This window comes from Platalea leucorodia (genome assembly GCF_965183815.1).
Source record: "Platalea leucorodia genome assembly, chromosome: 11".
Lineage (NCBI taxonomy): Eukaryota > Metazoa > Chordata > Aves > Pelecaniformes > Threskiornithidae > Platalea > Platalea leucorodia.
In genome coordinates this window covers 24,567,944-24,591,436 of record NC_138833.1, presented here as the reverse complement: position 1 = coordinate 24,591,436, position 23,493 = coordinate 24,567,944, and positions in this window count along the sequence as shown.

Below are 23,493 nucleotides of genomic sequence, written 5' to 3'. Positions count from 1 at the left end.
TGTGTCTGGAAGCACTCACCTGCTCAAACAATTCTACACCTCAAAATAAACTGCTGCTACAGTTGATGTTCATCACCCACCTTGCCTGATGACCTTGGGCCAGACCTTCTGCTTTGCATGTAGTTTTGCGGGTCGCTTTACACCTTCAAAACAGAGCGCTAGCTAGTCACATGGGCACCGACAGGAGCACGTTCCCTCTGTTGCTGCATGCCAACCTACCTTCTCGCAAGGCTCTGCTCGCCTCGTCCCTTCGGTGTCCAGCTCCCTACTGTGCATCTGCAGCAACAATAAAACAAAGTCGACCGGGTGCTGACAAATACCCTGGCAAACAGTGAACCTTCCCCATTCTGACTTCTTCGCTCTGCTAACCTTGTCGATTCATGCTTTATGCTCTGACCTGCCAGGCTGATGCAGCTCCATCAGTGAGTTAAAAAACCAAGACAGACAGTAACACCCATAAGAAGTAGACACTAACCTCTTCTTTCCCCTACCCTAATAGCCATGTGCCAGACTCATCCTTTCCCCCAGCCTCCTAACACAGCTCCGCCCGCCTCCCGTGCCACACCTCCGGGGCCAGCGTCCGTGTCAGGCGCCTGCTCATATAGTCGGTCCGTCTCCAATGACTCAGGAACCGTAACCTTCGATGCCGGCTCCGCCTCGGGAGATTATGGAGACACACGCAGATGTTATACACTGCTTCCCAAAAGCAAGAACCCACCGTGCAAATCCCTTGGACCGACTTACGTACTCAGGCAACACAGAGAGCCCAAAAGCACAAATCCCAAAACGATTGACCTCAACCTCCATCGCGGTCCACAGTACCATCTGCTCACCTTTGCTGTCACTCCTCGCTTGACTGTGCTGCTTAGCCCAGACCTGTTACTTAAAGTGCAAGATTAAGTCAAATCACCCACCGACACGCAAAAATTACGCTTACTGCCAGATAACCCAAATATAGGCAAAGACCGATGACAGGCCAAACACCAAAAGAGCTACAAGTAGCAAATGACCGTGGCTGGTGTAAAGACATACTCTTCCTTCATGGATAAATAACTCCTAGAGGACTCCATGAACTGCAGGATGGAGAACCCCTCGGTAGACAGCATGCTTGCATAAGAGCGCCGACACGTATGGGACAGTACGCTGGGCTGCCGGAAGCTGCTTGCGTATGCAATGCTACTACTAGATAACGCTGCGCTAAAAAGCCTTAAGCTGAAACTGCATAGTAGTGACAGGAGGCCTGACAGCAGACAGATGCTGAACATAACAATGATCACAGAATCTCATGGAGACAGGTGCCAAAAATATCACAGAGGCCCCTCAGACCCAAATGCTTCGTGAGCGATGCTTCTTACCAAAATACGAGCTCAACAAGGAAAAGCCAAAGGTGATGCGCAGCGAGCTATTCAGATCTCCGTACAGAAGCATGCGTTACTTCAGATGGCAGGATGGTTCTGCCGGGTCAGCCGGACCCAAGCACTGGGTTCTAACGCCTGTCCAGTGGTATCCGTAATATTTCTCACGGCCTGCCACGTAACAGACGGGTCCCCCATCTGGGACCGTGTTTCCCATGTCCCGGCCCCTCCCCACCCCCGTGATGAAAATCAAACCGATCAAACAAGGACTCTACTTAATCACCTCAGCCTCTTAAAGAAGCTTCCTTCCTCTGCTGACAGTCAACACCGATAGCCTGCTGCTGTTCCTCAAGCGCGGCCTGGCCCTCCGATGCCTCTACTGCCAAAGGAACAGAAAATGATTATGCTCCTACAACACGCTCCATCCTCCTCTCATTCTTCGAGAAATCAAAGGAAAGCTACCATCCCTGACCGCTACACAACAGGAGTCTGTGCAGGAGATGGCTGAGCCCAGCCCCACAAATGGAAAAAACTCTGCTATGACCCTGCTTTGCCTTGCGGCAACAGCACTCGCCATCGGGGTGCCCCAAACCCGTTCCTGACTCCCTGGGAAATTCAGATACGATTAGTTCAAAACACCTGGCAAATAAGATACAAGCTAAAAACACATGTACCCCACCTTAACCCAAAACCGGTCAGATAGCTGGCTTCCTCCCACACGAGACTCACATCTTCAACAAATACACAGAACAACGTGACACCAAACTTAAAATCCTTACCCTCTGATGCACTCTGAAAGCGATGAGCGCACCCACATAATATATACTCACGCTATTGACCCGCATACCGGACTTCCTCAGGGCCAGACCTGCAAAGACAGGAGGAATCCTGATGTTACCTCCCCAGATGCCCCCAGAGCTCCGCTCTGCTCCCCTCTCTGCTGCTCCCATCGTGGGAAAGTGCTGGTGAGGACAACTACAAAAGAAAAAACAAAAAAAAAAAAAAAAGAGGAAAGAGAGCCACGGGGACCTGGATGTCAGAAGACAACCTGACCTTACCTGCAGGAATAAACAACAGAAATCTGCAAAAAATTTCTAACCAAAACCCAGAAAATAAGGAAAACCCAGGAACCTCAAAAAAACCTGAACGTTGCACCACACAGCAACCGAGACTGCCCAATGGATGAAGCCGTAAGGACGAGAGGTTCGCCACAAAAGCATCTCGAGACCCTTGAGCCCGATTACCTACAAAGCCCCGTCGGGAATTACGACAACAGTCTGCCGATGGAAAAACCGCAGCAGTGTGACACAGTGACTCAAAAACCTAAAATGGACACCTTACAGCTACAGAAACTGGTGCTAAAAACACTACAAACAAGAACATCGCTGTCATGACCAACACTAGAGCAAGCCTCATTGGACCCTTAAGGAAGAAGACAAAAAGAGAGAAATAGAAAAAGCTTGCGTGCCCTGGACTGTGATAAGACACACCCTTCCCTGGAGATTTTTAAGAGCACAAATACACATCCTCTTCTCCAAGAAATACAAGGGAAGACAGTGACGCAAGCCTGCACTGGAAATAAGTGCCTAGTCAATTCCTCTAAGTAACAATTTCTGTGACATCCCAATGGACGGAGAAGGGACGGACACAAAAATTAGCTCAGGGAATGAAGTAAGACGCACAGAGAAGCAGAGACCTAAGAGTTCCGGAGGGTATGTTTTTATGTACCTTAATGTACCCAATGCAGGGCCAAACATCAGACAAGTCTCATCTCAGAAAGCATGTTCCTAAGCAGAAGCCCAGACGGTTTACGCTGCGTCTCTCATGACTTCCTCCTATCTCCTGTCAGCTGTGGAGAGACAAAACCAGAACAGACCTGATCAAAAACCAAATTAAACTGCATAACCCATCTGAAAAAAAATCGTGAAACTGCCTCCCTTACCCAACCGTCCCCTGGTCCCAAAACTTGGAGAAACCCCTTCTCTTCTCCTGAACCCGCAGGAAGCAAAAGCCACTCCTTCCCGACAGCTCCTGCCCTCTATTTGCACCCCTGAACCTCCCATATCAGCCGCTCCTCTGAGCTGCTCTTCCAAGCCGTGCCCTAAGTTCTGTGAGCTCCCCTTACCTTTTATCTTCCTGTAGACTCCAGGCTCTGCTACAAACCCACTAAATAAGTGAAATCCTCGTGCTTATGATCTATGAGGGGCCTACTACAATCCACAAAGGTTCTAGGAACAACGTGTTACTCTGTCAGCAATTAAGAAAAATCATGGACCGTTCCATACCCTGAAAAACACTATGCCTTATGTCCCTGCTGCTTTCTTGAAAAATGTTAAAACTCTGTATACAGATGGATATAAGATGCCCACCTTAACCCCTGCTACATCATCTCACCATCAACCCTATTAAGAAAGGGTGTCAAGAACTTGCATGGCAAAACTAGTGAAAAAAACAAGATTCTATCTTCAATAGAACCAGAAATTCCAAAAATATACAGCACACTTAAAATAAAAAAATAAAATCCAAGTTCAGACTATTAATCCATCTTGCTGCTCCTAAACACCCAATACAATACTGAGAATCAAAAAAAAAAAAAAAAGGAAAAATCTGCACACAAGTGCATTTTTTACTATATATGCTGTTGAACCTCAACTAATCCCAAAGCCCTTACCTCAAACAAACACTTCTATTTCTCTCAATATCAAAACACACGTACTCAAATAACAAAAGCAAGTCAAAACCTGCAATTGACTGAAGAAACAGCAGAACACTAACACTGATGAAACCCAGAAGCAGAATGAGCTCCCTAAGGCGAGGCTGCGGCTCATATACCCTGGCCCCGCCCACCACCCTTCCCACATTCACCTGGGAAAGGGGAGGGACAAACCACCAGATGGCATAAAGGCTGCAGGAGGAGCAGCAGGGAGGTTTCTCCTATGCTTTAGGTTTGCAATGTACAAAGGACTTAAACAGGGAAAGTGACCGTTACTAGAAATAAGAAGATCTGATCTTTTACAGCAACAGCATCTATTGCATTGGCAACGTGACCAGGTAAGAAATTAAATGTATTTTTTCTGGGGTGCAGATCGAATGAGATAGACATTCTACTAAACCATGTAAGAAAGAAGCCTGTTAAACTCATTAGCGATGTTATTAACAAAAATGACACGCTTTACTTTCCCATGAAAAATACACGATGCTATGGGGTTAGGCTTCATTACTAGCGAGACCATGTGCACTACTTAACTTCCACCAGAAGTACGTTCTGGGTAGAACTGAATAACAAACCGTAATTAGATCCCATAAAAATCCTTTCTCCAAAATTCCTCTGCTCGCAAAATAAATTATTTACTGTAAATGACCAACGGTTCAGTCACCTCAACAGTCCCTCTGACAGACTCCTTTAATAAGACTAGATGAGTCCTAAGAAATGAAAAACACAAAAAACCCATAGAAATACAAAAAACATCTCAGAGGCTGTACAAGGCAGCTGAATGAACGCCTAAGAAGCTAGAACAAATATAAATTGCAAAACACAACAAAAAAACCCATGGGAAATCTGTCGATAAAAAGAGAGGAAAGACTATTGCCTTCTCTGAAAAACTCAAAAAGAGATCAGAACTGACAGCAGATGTCTTTGGGTACCAGCCACCAAATAGAAACGTACTGTGAGAAGAAAAACCAAAGGGAGTGCTGCGGAGCACAAAGATGGCTTTAGAAAAGGTTCAACATAACGAGAGACATCGTCGCAGGGATCGGAAAGGCCCTGAGGGGGCCAGAGAAACCAAAGAAGTCTCGAGGATGCAATGAACTCTAAAGGGAGTCGAACGAAGGACGGATGTCCTCGGGGACCGAATGGAGGCATGCCAAACGGGTGAGAGGACCAAAGGACTGACCGGGGTAATGGAGGTGGACTCGGGAAGGGCTCGGAGGGGAAAAGAGATGCACAAAGCACCCTGCTGAGCTAAAACGGGGCTCTAGGGCGTAGGGGGTGTCTTGCGAGAGCTCGGCAACAGAAGCTGAGAAGTCCCGAGGGGGCCTGAGACACCAAAGAATCCTCAGAAGTATCAATGAGGAACTCTGAGGGGGATTTCAACAAAGTACAGATGTTGTCAGGGGATCAGGGGCTAAACAAAGGCATCCTAAATGGCAAAGAAGAAGATAAGAGACCTCTAAAGTGCACCAAAACAAAAAAAATTGCACTGGAGCTAAAGTGCTACGAGACTGCTGCTATATAATGAACGTCTCGGCAAACTCCACGTGACTAAGCGAGAGAGGAACCGGAGGAAGACACCGTCAACGGCAGAGAGACGAAAGAGCGCTGCATAGCAAAGAAAGATGGGAGGCTCTGACTGAATGAGAGAGATGGGAAGGGAGATATGGTGCTACGGGGTGCCGTAGAGAACGACGAACATCTCGGGAGGCGTCGTGACTCTGGGGAGAAGGGCATTGAGGGGGGCTGACAGATGAGAGGCGGCTTGGGACGACAAGGAGGAACTTGGGTGATTGTCCGAGTGGACTACCGATGGCCTCAGGTGCCCGGAGACTGAACACAGAAATCCTAGATAGTGTTAGAGGAACGAATGACTGCTGCACGACTCAAAGCGCTACAAGGAAGAGGTGGAGAATAAGGAAAGGTCTCTGGAGGCATCGTGCGCAGGAGAAAAACAATGTCCCGAGGGAGCAGAGAAACAGAAAAAGGACTGGGGACACGATGATTAAATCTGGAGAGGATCTGAACCAACTAAACTCATCATCAGACAGCCAGGGAATGAATAGAGGCACAGCTAGAGGGAGAAAGGCCAGGATAACCGGGCCGGTCACAGGTACAGACTCAGGAAGCCTTCTGAGGGAACGAGAGGGGCGCAAGGTCCGCTACGAAGCTAAAGGCACGCTAAGGGCGACCTCAAAGGCATATACAGGCATCGTGACGCCATTAGACAGGTCTTGAATGGGCCGGAGAGACTGAAGAAGGCTCAGGACACGAGGAAGATGTCTGGAGAGGTTGGGAACTTTAGCTAGAAAATCAGGTGAAAACACCGACTTAAAAAAAACCAAACAAACACCTAAAAACCTAAGCCAAAAATGGGAAGATACTTTTTAAAAAGCATCTGTAGTTTTAAAATAACTTCATGCTGACATCAGATTGTGCAAAGTGAAAAAAACTCATTCGTTTTGCTCTAACAAAAGACAAATCCCCCGGATAGTTTCCTTTTAGCCCATTGTATCTGTAGAGACAATTTCAAAACTAACAGATGTAAAGGCAAGAGAGAAAAACTTACAGCATCTGCACAACATACTCTCTACAAACAGCTGCTGGGGGGAAATTAAAATATAAAAGTAATAAAAAAAGGAAGGTTCCATCCAAAATCTCAGATCTCCTCAGGGAGGCCAGGGACCAAATGGAGGCACCCTAGATGGCACACAGGATAAGAGCGCTCGGAGGCACAAACAAACACGGTTAAATATGGCATCAGAAAAGGTTCTCGGGGAGCGAGAAGGGCACAAAGAGCGCTACAGAGCGAAAAAACGGCTGTGGGGCACGAGGACCGCGTCGGTGGGCACGATGATGGCAGAAGGGGGGTGTCAACAGTAAAAGAGAGACAGAAAAAGGCTCTGTGTTGCAATGCAAAATGCAAGAGGGTGTCCTAACAACGTACTAACGTATGTCCTCAGGGAATGAGCGACTGAACAGAGACATCCTAGATGGCAAAGAATAAGGTAAGAGAGCTCTGGGGCTCAGACAAAGCCTGAGCAAGGGTTCTGTCAGAATGGGAGAGATACAAATAGCGCTACAGAGCTCAAAGGGTGCTGTGGGTCTCGGGTGGACATCATGACAGGAACGGAATGGCTCCGTGAGATGGGGGAACGCGGACGTAGAGACAAATGAAGATTCGCCAGGGTGATGAAGTACGCGGGAGAGGATCCGAAGGGAGCACGGATGTCCCCAAGAGACCGGGGACCGAACTGAGACATCCGACGTGGCGGAGGAGAAGGTAAGAGTGCTCTGGGGCAAAATGAAAGCCTATGGAGGAGTTATCTCTGAGTAAAGCAAAACGTTTCAAAGCAACGGTGATTAAAGAAATAAGAAAAAAAAAATAATAGAGACGGTGAACTAAAACAGAGAGATAGAAATAAAATTTGAAAAGTGAGGGCATTAAGAAAAGACAAGAAATAATTACAACATAAAGACAACGAAACACACAGTGAATGGGATAAAAGACGATAAAATTTTAAACACGATGGCGATTAACGAAATAAAACGATGGCAAAGAAGCAAAAAAAGAAATAACTAAAAAAAGAAAGCAGAGAGGAAAAAAAGGAGGCATAGAAAGAATATTTAAAAAGCAAAGGGAAGTAGGGAAATAAAGGAGAAAAAAAAATAGGGAGAGGGACATAAAACAGAGATGATGAAAGTATATCTAAAAAGCGAAGAAACTAAGGAAAGATAGGAAATAATAAATGAAGATGCTGAAATAAGGACACTAAATGGGATAAAAGAAGACAGACAAGTATAAAAGCAACGCTGATTAAGGAAAAAATTATTCATAAGCTAGAGCAAACTGAAACACAAATGTAGACAGAAAATACAAAAGGCAAGGCTACTAAGAAAACACAAGATGTAAAAAAAAAAAAGGCGAAATAAACACAAGGAATAGGATCAAAGCAGAAAAACAGTTAACAGTACAGAAATTGAAAAAATAAGTGAAAAAAAATAAATAGAGACAGGAAACTCCATCGGACACAAAGAAAGAAAATGTAGAAAGCAAGGGCACTAAGACAAGAGAAGAAATAATTAGAAGAACAGTTTAAGAATTCAAGGTAAAGACAATAGAAGAGTAGTAATACCACTAGTAATACTACTAATAATAATAATTAATCAATAATAGTATACCAAGCAAGCGATTCACATGGAAAAGAGAATATATATAGTGACAGCACTCAGGAACAACGAGAAAGGAGAGCTAAAACCTAAGAGCAGCAAACGAGATAAAAGTAGAACATTTTGAAAGCCAAAGGTTTAAGAGAAGGAAGAACTAAGAAAATACCGACGGTGAACTACAACACAGGCGTAACGGGCAATTTTAAAAAGGGTCCACACGAAGGGAAGACAAGAAACCATTACAAAATAAAGACGGTGAAGGGTATAATAGTAGGCGTAGGAAGAAAACCTTAAAAGCGGGGAGCGTTAGGGAAATGAAGGGGGGAAACTAAAAACTAGGGACAGCACACTAAAAGCGGAGAAAGAACATTTCAGAAGGGAGGAGCCTAAGGAAAGAGAAGAACTAACTGCAAACTAAAGACAGGGAACGGGATAAAAGCAAAAAAAACTTCAAGAGTGACGGGAATTAGGGCAACAAAGAGAAAAAAATGAAAAACAGGGACAGTGAACTAAAAGAGAGACGTAGGAAGAAAACTGACAAAGCAAAGGTACTAATAGAGACAAGGAAGAATTAAAAAATGGAAACGGCAGATGGAATACAAGTCGACAGAAGCTTTTGTCGTGGTTTAACCCCAGCCAGCAGCTAAGCACCACACAGCCGCTACGCGGGAGAAAATTGCAAGGGTCGAAGTCAGAAAACTCAGGGGTTAAGGTAAGAACAGTTTAACAATTGAAGGAAAAGACAACAGAATAGTAGTAACACTAGTAGGAGCAGTAGTAGCAGTAATAAACCAATAAGAGTATACAAAGCAAGCGCTTCACTAGACAGGGGCTCACCACTCGCCGACCGATGCCAAGCACGTCCCCGAGCTGCCATCGCTGACTCCTGGCCAGCGGCCCCCCAGTTTCCAGACCGAGCGTGACGTCCCACGGTAGGGAACAGCGCTGCGGCCGGTCTGGGGCAGCTGAGCTGCCTGTGGCGCCTCCCAGCTTCTTGCGCACCGGGCAGAGCACGGGAAGCTGAAAGGTCCTTGAGTGGTGTCAGCGCTACTTAGCGACAAACAAAACGTCAGCGCGTTACCAACACGACGCTCATCCGAAATCCAAACGGCAGCACTGTGCCAGCTACTAGGAAGAACCTTAACTCTCTGCCAGCCGAAAGCAGGACGCTTTGAACAGCAAGGGCGACTGAAGAAATAAGGAAAAAAACTTAATAAATAGCGACAGGGAGCTCCATCGGGGAAGGAAAATTTAGAAAGCGAGGGCACTAAGGGAAGAGAAGAAACAATTAAACCCAGCTAAACCCCCAGGGGAAAAGTCAACCTAGAACATGGAAAAAGCAACAGGGATTAGGGAAATAAATGGGAAAATTAAAAAACAGGACAGCGAACTAGAGGGACGGAGAAGGAAGATTCAAAAAACGAGGGCCCTAAGGAAAGACAAGAAAGAATTAAAACATAAATACAGGGGAATAAAGGCAGCAAAGAGGAGAAAAGGAGTCAGGAAAGTGTTTAGAGGAAGCGGCGATTAAGAACATCGGGAAGCGATTTTAAAATCACATTGGTGAACTAATACGGGGACAGAAAATTACAGAAAATTATTTTTTAATAATTTATATAATACAGCAGATACAGGTTTGTATTTTGAAATCCTTTTTATATATATATGTTAATTTTATGTATATTAATATTATTTTATATATATAATATATATTTTTAATATAATAGATATAGAATTTTTTTATCGATCTATCTATATAAAGGCGAGAGATTTTTCTCTAGTGCAATGCAAAACGTCTCATCCCTTCCTTACGGCACGGCTGCAAGGAGACGACCCTGCGAGGCTGCAGGACGAGGGCGTACTGCAATCAGAATCTACGCTTACAGGTCCGCCGCAACAGCTACGGCCCTCGCAGCTGCTGCTGCACATCTTGCTGGCTCGGTCCACAAAGCTGGAAGGGAAGCGTAACGCTTTCGAGGGTAAAAGGATAACCAAAGGACAAATCGCAGCAATTCGCTTCATACTAAAAACGCTGTGCGTGTGTTTATAAACATCTAATAAAAATACTTCTGCTGGAGAAGGACTGGATTTTCCTTTGGCGTTAATTTAACTTGCACAGCTGTGAATCGATACCAGTAGATTATCTGTCTCCAAGATACGCAGTTATCATTTGACCAGGGGTTTTTTGCGCCTTACGTCATTAGGAGCGACACCTGGCCAGCCGCGCCGCCCAAGAGAGATGCTGCTGAACTGCCAGGGAAACGCACCCTTGAAAGCCAGACAGAAAGTACTTCAGAGCACTCCGTCAAAAGAGCGGGGGGGAAAACACCCCGTAACGTTCAGTTGCCTCTCCTGGTCAATGTTCAGAACAAATACCTAACTGCTTAAACACACCTAAGCAATTGTACGCCACAGCTAGTTGGCAGTTACAGCTGAAACAACACAAGGCAGTTTGTATATCCAATTTTAACTTTTTTTTCCTAAAGTTACATCTAGGAGAGAAAAATCCGTGACAGAAGAGATCCCCCATACGGTTTTACTTTGGGGGCAGAATCCAATCCCCGGGGCTGCAACGCGTAAGGCTACCAAAAAGGACTGGCAGATTTGCTAACGCTTTTGGCTGCGCCAAAGCATGCAGAGGAACGCGTGTTGATGACATCTCGGCTGTTGCAACTGAGAACCAGCAATGCCATCAACTTCTGGAAGACGTGCTGTGCTCGGGTCTTTGGAAGCAAACGGACTTTTTTTTTTCTTTTTTTTTTTTTTTAAGAGAGTGGAAAGTCTTGCTGCTGCTGACTTCTACTGCCAAGCGCATCATCTCTGAAGATCCCCACTCTGATGGGGAGCTCATAAAACACAACTTCTTTGAATGAGAAAGATTTCCATTCTGAAAATCTCCTCCAATCAAGGAGACCCTCAAGCCCGGCGACCTCCAAAGCCCCTTAGGGAATTACAGCAGCAGTCTGACGATGGAGAAACCGCAATGGCATGACACGGCGACTCAGAGATCTGAAACAGACACCTTACGGCTACAGAAACCGGTGCTAAAAACACTATACCCAAGAACATCATTGTCATGACTGACACTAGAGCAAGCCTCCTTGGGCGCTCAAGGAAAAGGGCAAAAAGAGAATAATAGAAAAATCTTGCGTGTCCAGGACTGCGATAAAAGACGTGGTGCTCCGTGGAGATTTTGAGGGGAAGGAAATGGAAGACGGCGACACAAGCCTGCGCTGGAAATAAGTGCCCAGTCAATGCCTCTAAGTAACAGTTTCTGTGATGTCCTGATGGATGGTGAAGGGACAGATGCAAAAATTAGCTCGGGGAATGAAGTGAGAAAGAGGCATGGAGGAGCGGACACCCGAGAGTTCCAGAGGGTATCTTTTTTTGTACCTGTGGGAATATATGAGAGGCTGTTTTACTTTGACAAGATGCAGCTGTGCCCTTGAGGCTTGTTACAAACAAGTTTGTGAAACTTAGAGGCAGAAAAATAAGGATGAGATTGGATACATCCCTGAAAGAGGAATTCGTGTGCACCAGCTTGAAGAACCAATAAGTAACGCTGAAGAGACGCGCGGACGCAAGACAGTAGCCAATAAAATGGGTTTTGCTTGCTCGTGAATGCTAGATCATATTATAAAAGGGATAGATTGTAAAAATAAAGTGTCATCGTCATCTTCACTTGTCTTCGCCTCAACTCATATGCGGAGTCCGTGTTTAATTGCCACATGTACCTCAATGTACCCCATGTTTTACGAGACGAGACTTGTCTGACGTTCGCCCCCGCATGTTGTGATGTGGAGGCCTGGACAGTTTACGCCGCATCCCTCGTAACTCCGTCATATCTCCCGTCGGCCATGGAGAGACAAAAACAGAACAGACCTCGGCAAAACCCAAATAAAACTGCAAAACCCATCTGAGAAAGGCTCATGAACCTGCCTCCCTTTCCCAACCATCCCCCGCTCCCAAAACTTGCGAAACACCTTCTCTTCTCCTGACCTGGCAGGGAAGGAAGCCCACTCCTTCCCGACAGTTTCTGCCCTGTATTTGCACCCCTGAACCCCCCGTGTCGGCCACTCCTCGGGAGCTGCTCTTCCAAGCTGCACCCCATGTTCTGTGAGCCCGGCTTATCTTTCATCTTCCCACAGACTCCAGGCTCTGGAACAGACCCACAAAATCAGTGAAGTCCTGAAGCTTATAATCTAGAAGGGGCCTATTGCAATCCGCAGAGGTTCCAGGGACAACGTGGTACTCTGTCGGCGATCGAGAAAGACGATGAACGGTTCCGTAACCTGAAAGACATTACACCTTATGACCCTGCTGCTTTCTTGAAAAATGCTAAAACTCCACATACAGATGCATACAAGATGACCACCTTAACCCCTGCTAGATCATCTCACCATCACTCCTATTAAGAGATGGTGTCAACAACTTGCTTGGAAAAACTGGTGAGAAAAACAAGGTTCTATCTTCAACAAAATCAGGAATTCCAGAAAAATATAAAGCACTTAGAATTAAAAAAACAAAACAAAACAAAACAAAACACAACAAACAAAACAAGACTATTGAACCATCTTGCCACCCCTGAACACCCAATCAAAATTACTGACCTGAAAAAAAAAAAAAAAAAAAGCTGCATGCAAGTATACTTTCTACTATATATGCTATGGAACCTTGACTGGTCCTGAAGCCCTTACCTCAAACAGACACCTGTGCTTCTTTAAATGTCAAAACACACCTGCCTAGATAACTGAGGCAGGTCAAAATCTGCAGTCAACTGAAGGAACAGCAGAGTACTGACACCAAAGAAGTCCAGGAGCAGAATGAGCTCCCAAAGATGAGGCTGCAGCTCATATACCCCTGGCCCTGCCCACCACCCTTCCCACAATCACCTGGGAAAGGGGAGGGACAAACCACCAGATGGCATAAAGGCTGCAGGAGGAGGAGCAGCAGCTATTTCGCTCCTCTGCCTTAAACTTACAGCATGCAAAGCACTGAACAGAGAAAGCAAGCCTTACTGGAAACAACGATGCCACAACATGCTAAGGCTGGCACGGGGCTGGGGGCTCTGCCACCATGCACAAAGGCTGCCGTGGGGGCATGCCACCGTGTGCAAAGAAAATAAGAACAGAAAATAAAAATATACAATAGAATTTAAACAATAGCACTAAGACAAGGAATTATAAAAAAAGACAGCAAAGGGAATAAAAGTAGGCATAGAAACAATATTAAAAATGCGATAGGCATTAGCAAAATAAAGGAAGAAATTACAAAATCAGGAGAGCAAATGAAAAGAGATGATTTAAGAAGCGAGGACACTAAGGAAAGACAAGAAATAATTAAACAAAAAAGGGAATAAAAGTAAACATAGCAAGAATATTTCAATAGTGAGGGGGATTAGGGAAATAAAGGAAAAATTTAAAAATAGGAACAGTGAACTAAAATGGAGATGTAGAAAGAAAGTCTTTAAAGCGAGAGCACTGAAGTAAGACAAAAAATAATTATAAAATAAAGACAGCGAAATAAAGACAACAAATGGGACAAAAGTGGACAAAAAATTTTAAAAGCAACAGGGATAAAATAAGAAAAAATTTAAAAATAGCAATGGGGAGCTAAAATGGAGACAGCAAAAGAAAATCTAAAAAAGTGACGGCACTAAGAAAAGACAACAAATAATTAAAAAAAAGACAGCGAATGGAAAACAAGTAGGAGTAGAAAGAATATTTTAAAAGCAATGGGCAATACGGAAATAGAAAAATTTTAAAATGGGGACAGTGAGCTAAAACAGGTGTAGAAAGAAAATTTAAACAGCAAAGGGACTAATAAAGACAAGAAAAAATTAAAAAATGAAGACAGAAACCAGAATAAAAGTAGACAAAATATTAAAATCAACAGTGATTAAAGAAATAAGGAAAAAATCAAAAAGTAGCAATAGTGAACTAAAACGGAGATGTAGAAAGAAAATTTAAAGAGCAAAGGGACTAAGAACAGAGAGGGAAAAAAATTAAAAATGGGGTCAGCAAACTAAAGACATTGAAACAAAATTTTAAAAGCTATGAAGTAGAGAACATGCAGGAAGAAATAAAAACCACGGACATGGAACTGGATAAATGGAGACATAGAGGAAAAACTAGAAAGCAACGGGGTACTGGCCATACGGGTAAGAAGTTAAGTATCAGGAGAGGGAGCCAGCTCAACAGCCTCAGGGAAAGGACATGGGAAGAGTGTTGGGGTGTAGAGCAAAGGGAGTCTGAAAACAGAGACAGGTCGCTGGGTAGAGGGAGACCTAGAAATGCACTTTTCACAAGCAATTGGGAAAAAGGTAGTGTGGGAAGAATGAAACAGTAGCGGATGAGAAGCCGGAAAGGGAGAGGCACAGAAAAGAAATGGAGAAGGCAATGGTGTACAGGACAGTGCTAGCAGCAGAGCAAAAAGCTTTGGGGAGCCGGGCAGCCCAAAAGGGAGACAGAGGCAGGGACAGGCAGATATCTGGAGAAGCACGGCAGGGATGGGCATGGACACACAGAAGGGGATGTGCGACTCACTGCAGCTCCTGGCGCCGGCAGACCTTCACCGCCCCGAGACTTCTCTCTCTGCCTCTACCCCTTCCTCCTCCACAGTGCTGGCTGCCCGACCCTTGCCCACCCAGGAGTAGGCAGTGGGTGCCCCAACGCTCCTCTCCCATGAGGATTTCCAGGTGCACAGCGGCTCACATGTGAGGCCAATGGAGGCACCGAGCTCCCGGCGCTGTGTGCTGGGGGTGCACTTTGTCAGGGATGGCTGGGAGGGATCCTTCTTTGCTGTGGGGACCGGCCCTTCCTTGCTGGAGACAGCTGTCTGCGGAAGCCCCTTTGTTTCACTCCTCAGCCAGCTCCCACAGGCAGATGTACCCAGGCAGCCCTCTCACCAGCTAGAGCCCCTTGGCACAGCAGAGCCAGCCCCATCCTCAGCTGCACCTGGGGTTAGCCCAGCCCATCCCAACCTGCAGCCCTTTTAAACCCTTGGCCCAGCCCCATCTTCACTTCATGGGTCCCACCTGGGCTGCCCTAGCTGGAACCCATCAGGAACTGAGGTCATCACCCCAGCCCCACAGCACATCACTGCATCCCCTGGACCCAACCACAGCCACTCACCCAGAGGGCAGTGGCTGGAAACACATCTGGGGTCACAAAGGAGGCAGCAAATGTTTGTTCCTTCATGCCCATCAGAAATCCCAGCAACGAGCTGGCTACAAGGCTTGGTGACCAAAGGCAGTGGGACAGAGGGAAAAGAGGGAAGAGGAAAGCAGAAGGAAGGACAGAGGGAGGTAAAGAGGTGTAGGACAGGGAGCCAGAAAACGGGATGCTGGGAACAAGAGAGGGATGGGGAACCGCACAAGGGTGTTGAGAGAAAGGGAAATGGAGTGCAGCGAGGAGGAGGATGGGGAGATGAAGTAGAGAACCACAGGAACAGGGAGATGGAGCAATAGGGAGCAGGGGAGAGAGACAGAAGGGACCGAGCAGAACAACAGGAACAGCAGAGAGGGACAGAGAGAATAAGAGACACACAGGCAGCTGGGGGGGGGGCGGATAGAGGGAGACAGAGAGGAAACTACAAAAGGGGGAAAAAGCAGAAAGTAGTAAAAAGAAGTGACAGGAAGTTGGATAGAGGCAGTCATAGAAATAGAAATTAAAAAGCAACAAACATAGGCAAGAACTAAAAATTAGAGAATGTAAGACAGAGCGAGAAATAGAAAGGGAACAGGACAGAGAGGCAGGAAATGTAAAAAATTGTTAAAGGGAGATTTGAAAGGGAAAATAAAGAACAATGGACTACAGGAAACACAGGAAACAAAAATGGGACAGGCAACTAGATAAATGGAGACATAGAAATAAAACGTTAAAAGCCACATGGTACGTGACAGGAAAGTATTAAGAATAAGGGAAAGGGAACTAGATAAATGGAGACATAAAAAGAAAATTTTAAAAGCGACAGGGTAAGGAAAACCAGAAAAAATTAAAAATAGGGAGAGAAAACTGAGTAAAAGATGAGAAAGAGAAAAATTCAAAAAGGATGGGACAGGAAAGAATTAAAAAACAGGGATAGGGATGTTGATAAAAGTAGACCTAGAAGGAAACTTGAAAATGCAAAGAGGTACAGGACAGTCAGCAAAGAACTAAAAACAGGGACAGCAAACCAGATTACATATAGAAACAAAATTTTAAAAGCCAAGGGATAAAGAGACAGGAAAATGAAAAAAATAGAGATGGCAATCTAAATACAGACATACGAAGAAAATAAATGAAGTGAAGCACAGGCTGTAGGACAGACAGGAAAGCATTAACAAATAAGCACATTGGATGGGATAAAATTAGACATAGGAAAAATAAAAGCCACATCTCTTAGGAAAGACAAGAAAAAACTACAAAATAAAGAAAGGGGGACAAAGAGAGAGACACATACAAAGTAAATTTTAAAAGCAACGGGGTACACAACAGACCGAAAACTATTAAAAAGTAAGGATAGGGAGCTTGATCAAAGTAGATATAGAAAGAAAATTTCAAAAGCAACTGGGTAGAGGACAAACAGAAAAAAAATTAAACACAGAGACAGCAAACTAGATAAAAGTAGACATAGAAACAAAAATTTTAAAGCCAAGGTACTAAGACAGGAAAGAATTAAAAAAATAGCAACAGCGAACTAAACAAATGCAGAGAGACAGAAATTGTAAAAAGCGACCGCATTAAGGAAAGACAAGAAATAATTAAAAAATAATGACAGTGAACGGAATAAAGGTAGACAGAAAATTTTTAAAGCAACAGAGTTTAGGGAAATAGAGGGAAAAAATTAAAAGTAGGGGCAGTGAACTGAAACGGGGACATAGGAAGAAAATTGAAAATCAAAGGCACTAAGGAAATAATTAAAAATAAAGATATCGAAGGGAAAAAAGTAGACAGGGAAAGAACATTTTAAAAGTGATGGGTATTAGGGAAATAAAGGGAAAAATTAAAAGACAGGGACAGTGAACTAAAACAGATGTGGAAAGAAAATTTAAAAAGCAACGGCACTAATGAAAGAAAAAATATTTTTTTAAAAAGCAGCAAAGGGAATAAAAGTGGGCATAGAAAGAACATTTAATAAGCAGAGGGGAATTAGGGGAATAGAGGGAAAAATTGAAAAATAGGGACAGCAAACTCAGAGATGGAGAAAGAATATTGAAAAAGCAAGGGCACTAAGGAAAGACAAGAAATTATTAAAAGAAAAGACAGCAAAATAAAGACTGCAAAGGGAATAAAAGTAGACAATTTTAAAAGCGACAGGGATTAGGGAAATAAAGGAAAAATTATGACATAAGGACAGCAAACTAAAACAGAGATGTAAAAATAAAATTTTTAAAGTAACAGCATTAAGAAGAAATTATTAAAAAAATTCAAAGGTAATAACAGTAGGCATAGAAAGAAGATTTAATAAGCAGAGGGGAATTAGGGAAATAAAGGATAAAAGTATGAAATAGGGACAGTGAACTAAAATAAATGCAGAAAGAAACTCTAAAAAGCAAGGGCACTAACAAAAGGCAAGAAATTATTAAAAGAAAAGAGAGCAACATAAAGACAGTGAATGAGATAGAAGTAGAAAAATCTGAAAAGCAAGGGGGATTAGGGAAATAAAATGGAAAAATTTAAAAATAGGGACAGTGAACTAAAACAGAGATGTAGAAAGAAAATTAAAAGCAAAGGCACTAGGGAAAGACAAAAAATAATTTAAAAATAAAGACAGCCAACAGAATAAAAGTAGACAGCAAATATTAGAAGCAAATAGAATTAAGGAAATAAAGAAAAAATAATAGCGACATTAAACTACAACAAGGAAGTGGAAAGAAACAAAACCTAAAAAATTATGGCAAAGAAGCAAGAAAAGAAATCATTTTTAAAAGACAGTGAAGGGGAAAAAAGTAGGCATAGAAAGAACTTTTAAAAAGTGAGAAGGATTCAGGAAATCAAGGGAAAAACTAAAAAATAGGGACAGAAAAGTAAGATGGAGACATGGAAAGAAAATTTAAAAAGCGACAGCACTAAGGAAAGACAAGAAATAATTAAAAAATACAGGTAGACAAATAAAGACCGTGAATGGGGTAAAAGTAGACCAAAAAATATTAACAAGAAAGGTGATTAAGGAAATGAGGAAAACATTACAAAATAGCAGCATCGAACTAAAAGAGAGAGAGACATAAAAAGAAAATTTAAAAAAAGAGATGGCACTAAAGAAAAAAAAGAAAAAACACTTTAAAAATAAAGAGAGCGAATGAGATAAAAGTAGAAAATATTAAAAGCCAAAGGATTAAGAGAGAAAAAAACTAAAAAATTGAAACAGCAAAATAAAAGGCATACATAGATACAAAATTTTAAAGGCAACAGCACCAAGGAAAGAGAAGAAATAATTAAAAAATAAAGGCATCAAAAGTAATAAAAGTAAGCATAGGAAGAACATTTTAAAAGGGGGCGATAAGGGAAAAATTAAAACATAGAGACAGCAGGCTGGAACACATTAAAATAGAACATATAAAAAGCAAAGGAACTAAAGAAAGGCAAGAAGTAATTAAAAGAACAGCATAATAAAGACTGGGAACAGGATAAAAGAAAATTTTAAAAAGTAACAGGAATTAGAGAAATAAATGGAAAAATTAAAAAATAGTGGCAGCGAACTTAAAGAGATGGAGAAGGAAAATTTAAAAAGTGAGGGCACTATGGAAAGACAAGAAATAATTAAAACATAAATACAGGGAAATAATGACAGCTAATGGAATAAAAGGAGACAGAAAACTTTAAAAGAAACTGTGATTAAGGAAATAAGGATAACATTCAAAAATAGCATCACTGAATTAAAATGGAGATGATGAAAGAAAATCTAAAAAGCAATAGCACTAAGGAAAGACAAGAAAGGACAATTAAAAACTAACAACAGCAAATGGGATAAAAGTAGAACATTTTAAAAGCCAAAGGACGGAGAAAGGAAAGAACTAAAAAACAGCAGCAGTGAACTACAATGCAGAAATAAAATAAAAAATGCACTAACGAAATACAAGAAATCATTCAAAACTACAGACGGTGAACAGGAGAAAAGCGGGCATAGAAAGAAAATTTGCAAAGCCATGAGCATTAGGGAAAAGAAGGGGAGGGAACTAAAAACTAGGGACAGCAAACTAAAGGCGGAGCAAGAAAATTTAAAACGGGAGGGCCCTAAGGAAAGACAAGAAATAATTAACTACAGCACAATAAAGACAGCAAAGGGGATAAAAGGAGACAGAAAATTTAAAAGCAATGGAGATTAAAGACATATTGAGCAAATGAAAAAACAGCGATGGCAAACTCTAAGGAAAATAAGGAAAAAAATTAATCGAAACTGTGAACTGAAAGAGAGATGTAGAATTAAAAAAATTGTAAAAGCAATGGCAGTAACGAAAAACAAGAAAAAATAATTAACATCTCATGACAGCAAAGGAGATAAAAGTAGAAAATTTTAAAAACCAATGATCAAGATTAAGAAAGGAAAAAAGGAAAAACCAAATATTAAGATTAAGAAAGGAAAGCACTAAAAATAGTGACAGCTAACTACAACACAGACATAAATAGCAATTTTAAAAAGCAAAGGCACTAAGGAAAGACAAGAAATCGTTAAAAAATAAAGCCAGTGAACAGGATAAAAGTAGGCATAGAAAGAAAACTAAAAGAAAAAGAAAGCAAACTAAAAGAGAGCTGTGGAAAGAAAATTTTAAAAGGTAGGGCACTAAGGAAAGAAAAAAATAATTAAGGATAAATACATCAAAATAAAGACAGGAAATGGTATAAAAACAGACAAACTTTTAAAAGCAATGGTGATTAAGGAAATAAGGAAAAAATTTTAAAATCGCATTGGTGAACTAAAATGGAGATGGAAAAGAAGATTTAAAAAGTGATGGCACTAAGGAAAAACAAGAAAGAATAATTAAAAATTAATGACAGCAAACAAGATGCAAGTAGACATTTTAAAAGCCAAAGGATTAAGGGAGGAAAGCAGTACAAAGCAGCAACATTGAACTAAAATGCAGACATAGACAGAAATTTTTAAAAGCAACAGTGCTAAGGAAAGACAAGAAATCATTAAAAATAAAGACAGTGAACAGAATAAAAATAGGCATAGAAAGAAAACTTAAAAAGCAATGAGCATTAGGGACAGTGCACTAAAACAGAGATGCAGAAACAAAATTTTAAAAAGCGAGGGCACTAAGGAAAGACAAGAAAGAATTAAAGACAACAATTGGAATAAAAGCAGACAGAAAAATTTAGAAGCAATGGTGATTAAAGAAATAAGGAAAAGTTAATAAACAGTGATGGCAAACTAAAACAGAGATGTAGAAATAAAATTTTAAAAGTGAGGGCACTGAAGAAAGAGAAGAAATAATTAAAAGTAAAGACATCGAAGGGAAAAAAGTAGGCATAGAAAGAACATTTTTAAAGCAATGAGGATTAGGGAAATGAAGGGAAAAATTCAAAAATAGGGACAGCAAATTAAAAGAGATGGAGAAAGAAAATTTGATTTTTTTTTTAAATTAAAGTACGCATGGAAATGTAACTTTAAAAGTGACAGGGTACACAACACAGGAATAAATTAAAAAATACAGATAGGGATCTTTATAAAATAGACATAGAATGAAAATTAAAAAAACAACGGGGTTCAGGACAGGCAGGGGAAAATTTAAAAATAAAGACAGTAAAATCGTTAAAGTAGACACAGAAAGAAAATTTTAAAAGCAACTGGGTAAAAGACAAGGAGGAAAAAAATTAAAAATGGGTAAAGAAAGCTGGTTAAAACTTGACATAGAAAGAAAATTTTAAAAGCAAAGGCATTAAGATGTGAAGAAAAATTAAAATAAGGGTAGGGTGATAGAGAGAGACATAGGAAGAAGATTATACAAGCGGAGGCATTAAGGAAAGACAAGGGAAAAGTTACAAAATAAGAATAGGGAGAAAAATACAGAGAGACATAGGAAGAAAATTTCAAAAGCAATTAGGTGCAAGACAGATGAGAAACAAATAAAAAAGACAGTGAATTGGTTAAAGGAGACATAGAAAGAAAATTTTAAAAGCTACAGGGTACAGGATAGACAGGAAAACAAAAATTAGGGACAGCAAAGTAGATAAACTTTGACGTAGAAAGAAAATGTAAAATGTGATGGCTTTAAGGAAAGACAGGAATAAATCAAGAAACCAGAATGGGGAAAAAACTAGAGACACATAAAAGTAAATTTTAAAGTCAACAGGGTACACAACACAGGAAAGAATTAAAAACTATGGATAGGGAGCTTGATAAAAGCAGACATAGAAAGAAAATTGAAGCAGCAACAGGGTACAGGACAGACAGGAGAGAATTAGAAAATAAAGACAGTAAACTGGCTAAAACAAAATTTTAAATTGACAGAGTATAGTATTGACAGGAAAAAAAATAAAAAGAAGAATGGGAAACTAAACAAATGGAGACATAGAAAGAAATTTTTTACAGCAACTGGGTACAGGACAGAGAGGGAGGAATTAAAAAATAGGGACAAGGAATCAGATAGCGGGAGACAAAAAGAAATTTTAAAAAGCAACAGGCTACAAGAAATATAGGAAAGAATTAAAAAATAGGAACAGGGATGACAATAGAAGGAAATATTGAAAGGAAATTTTAAAAGCGAGGAGGTATGCAGATGAAAGGGAGGAATTAAAATTCAGGGAAAGGGAGCCAGATAAAAGGAATTCTTGAAAGAGACATCAAATAGCAATGGGGTACAAGAAATAGAGGGAAGAATTTTAAAAATCAAGAAAGGAAGCCTGATAGAGAGAGACCTAGAAGAAGTTTTAAAAAGCAACTAAGTACAAGAAACATAGACAAGAATTATAACATAGGGACAGGGAGATGGATAGAGGACAACGTAGAAAGAAAATTTAAACAGTGATCAGGTACAAGAAATGGGAATATTAGAAAAGCAGGGACAGGAAGATGGATAGAAGGAACCATAGAAAGAAAATGTTAAAAGCTATGGGGTGCAGGACAGAGGGAGGAATTAAAAAATAGGGACAAGGCACTGGAGAGAGGGAAATGTAGAAAGAGAAATTAAAATGCAATGGGGTACAAAAAATACAGGAAAGCATTAAAAAATAGGGAGAGGGAGCCACAAAGAGGGAAACAGAAAAAAATTAATAGGTGAAGTGGTACAGGGCAGAGTTCATAGCAGAGTAACAAGCGTTGGGGAGCCAGACAGGTAGGTGGGCCAGCAGAGAGGGAGACAGAAGCAGGGACAGGCAGGGAGGCAGGCAGGCAGAGATCTGGGGAAGGGCAGCAGAGATGGACCAGGATGCACACGAGAGAACGCGCGACTCAACGCAGCTCCTGGCACCGGCAAGAGACCTTCACTGCCCTGACGCTTTTCTGTCTGCCTCGGCAGCAGGTGCCTCAACACTCCTCCACCACCAAGCTTCCCGGCGGCTCTCCCGTGCAGCCGATGGAGGCACTGAGCTCCCAGCACTGCGTGCTGGTAGTGCGCTCTGTCAGGGACGGCTCGGAGGGATGCTTCCTCGCTGCAGGCACTGGCCATTCATTGCTGGAGGCAACCGCCTGCAGGACTCCCTTGGATTCCCTCCTTGGACAGCTCCCCTTCATCAGCTCCCTCAGGCAGGCATGCCTGGACAGACCCTTCCCCAACCAAAGGGAGGGATTAAAAAAATAGGGACAGTGAGCCGCATAGTGGGAGACACAGAAATAAAACTTAAAAAGCAATGGGGTACAGGACAAATAGGAAAACATTAAGAAATAACGACAAGGAGACAAATAAGGGGATACACAGAAAGAGAAAGTGGCGGGGTACAGGAAACACAGGAAAGAATTTTAAAACAGGGACAGGGTGGAAGATAGAGGGACAAATAGAAAGAAAATTCAAAAAGCAATGGGATACAATTCGCACCGGCGAGAATTAAAAAATAAGGCCAGGGAGCTGGTGAGAGACATACATATATATAAAGGCATTTTAAAACAAACAGGGTGAAGGAAAGAGTGAGAAGAAATTAAAAATAGCAAAATGGAGCCAAATAGAGGGAGGCATAGAAAGTAAGTTTGAAAAGCAATGGGGTACAGAGCAGAGGGAGATATTAAAAAAGATAGGGTCAGGGAGCTGGATAGGGAGGAGATATAGAAATGAAAGTTTAAAAGTAATAGGCTACAAGGCAGTGCAGAAAAACTAAATAATAGGGAGAGGGAGCTGGC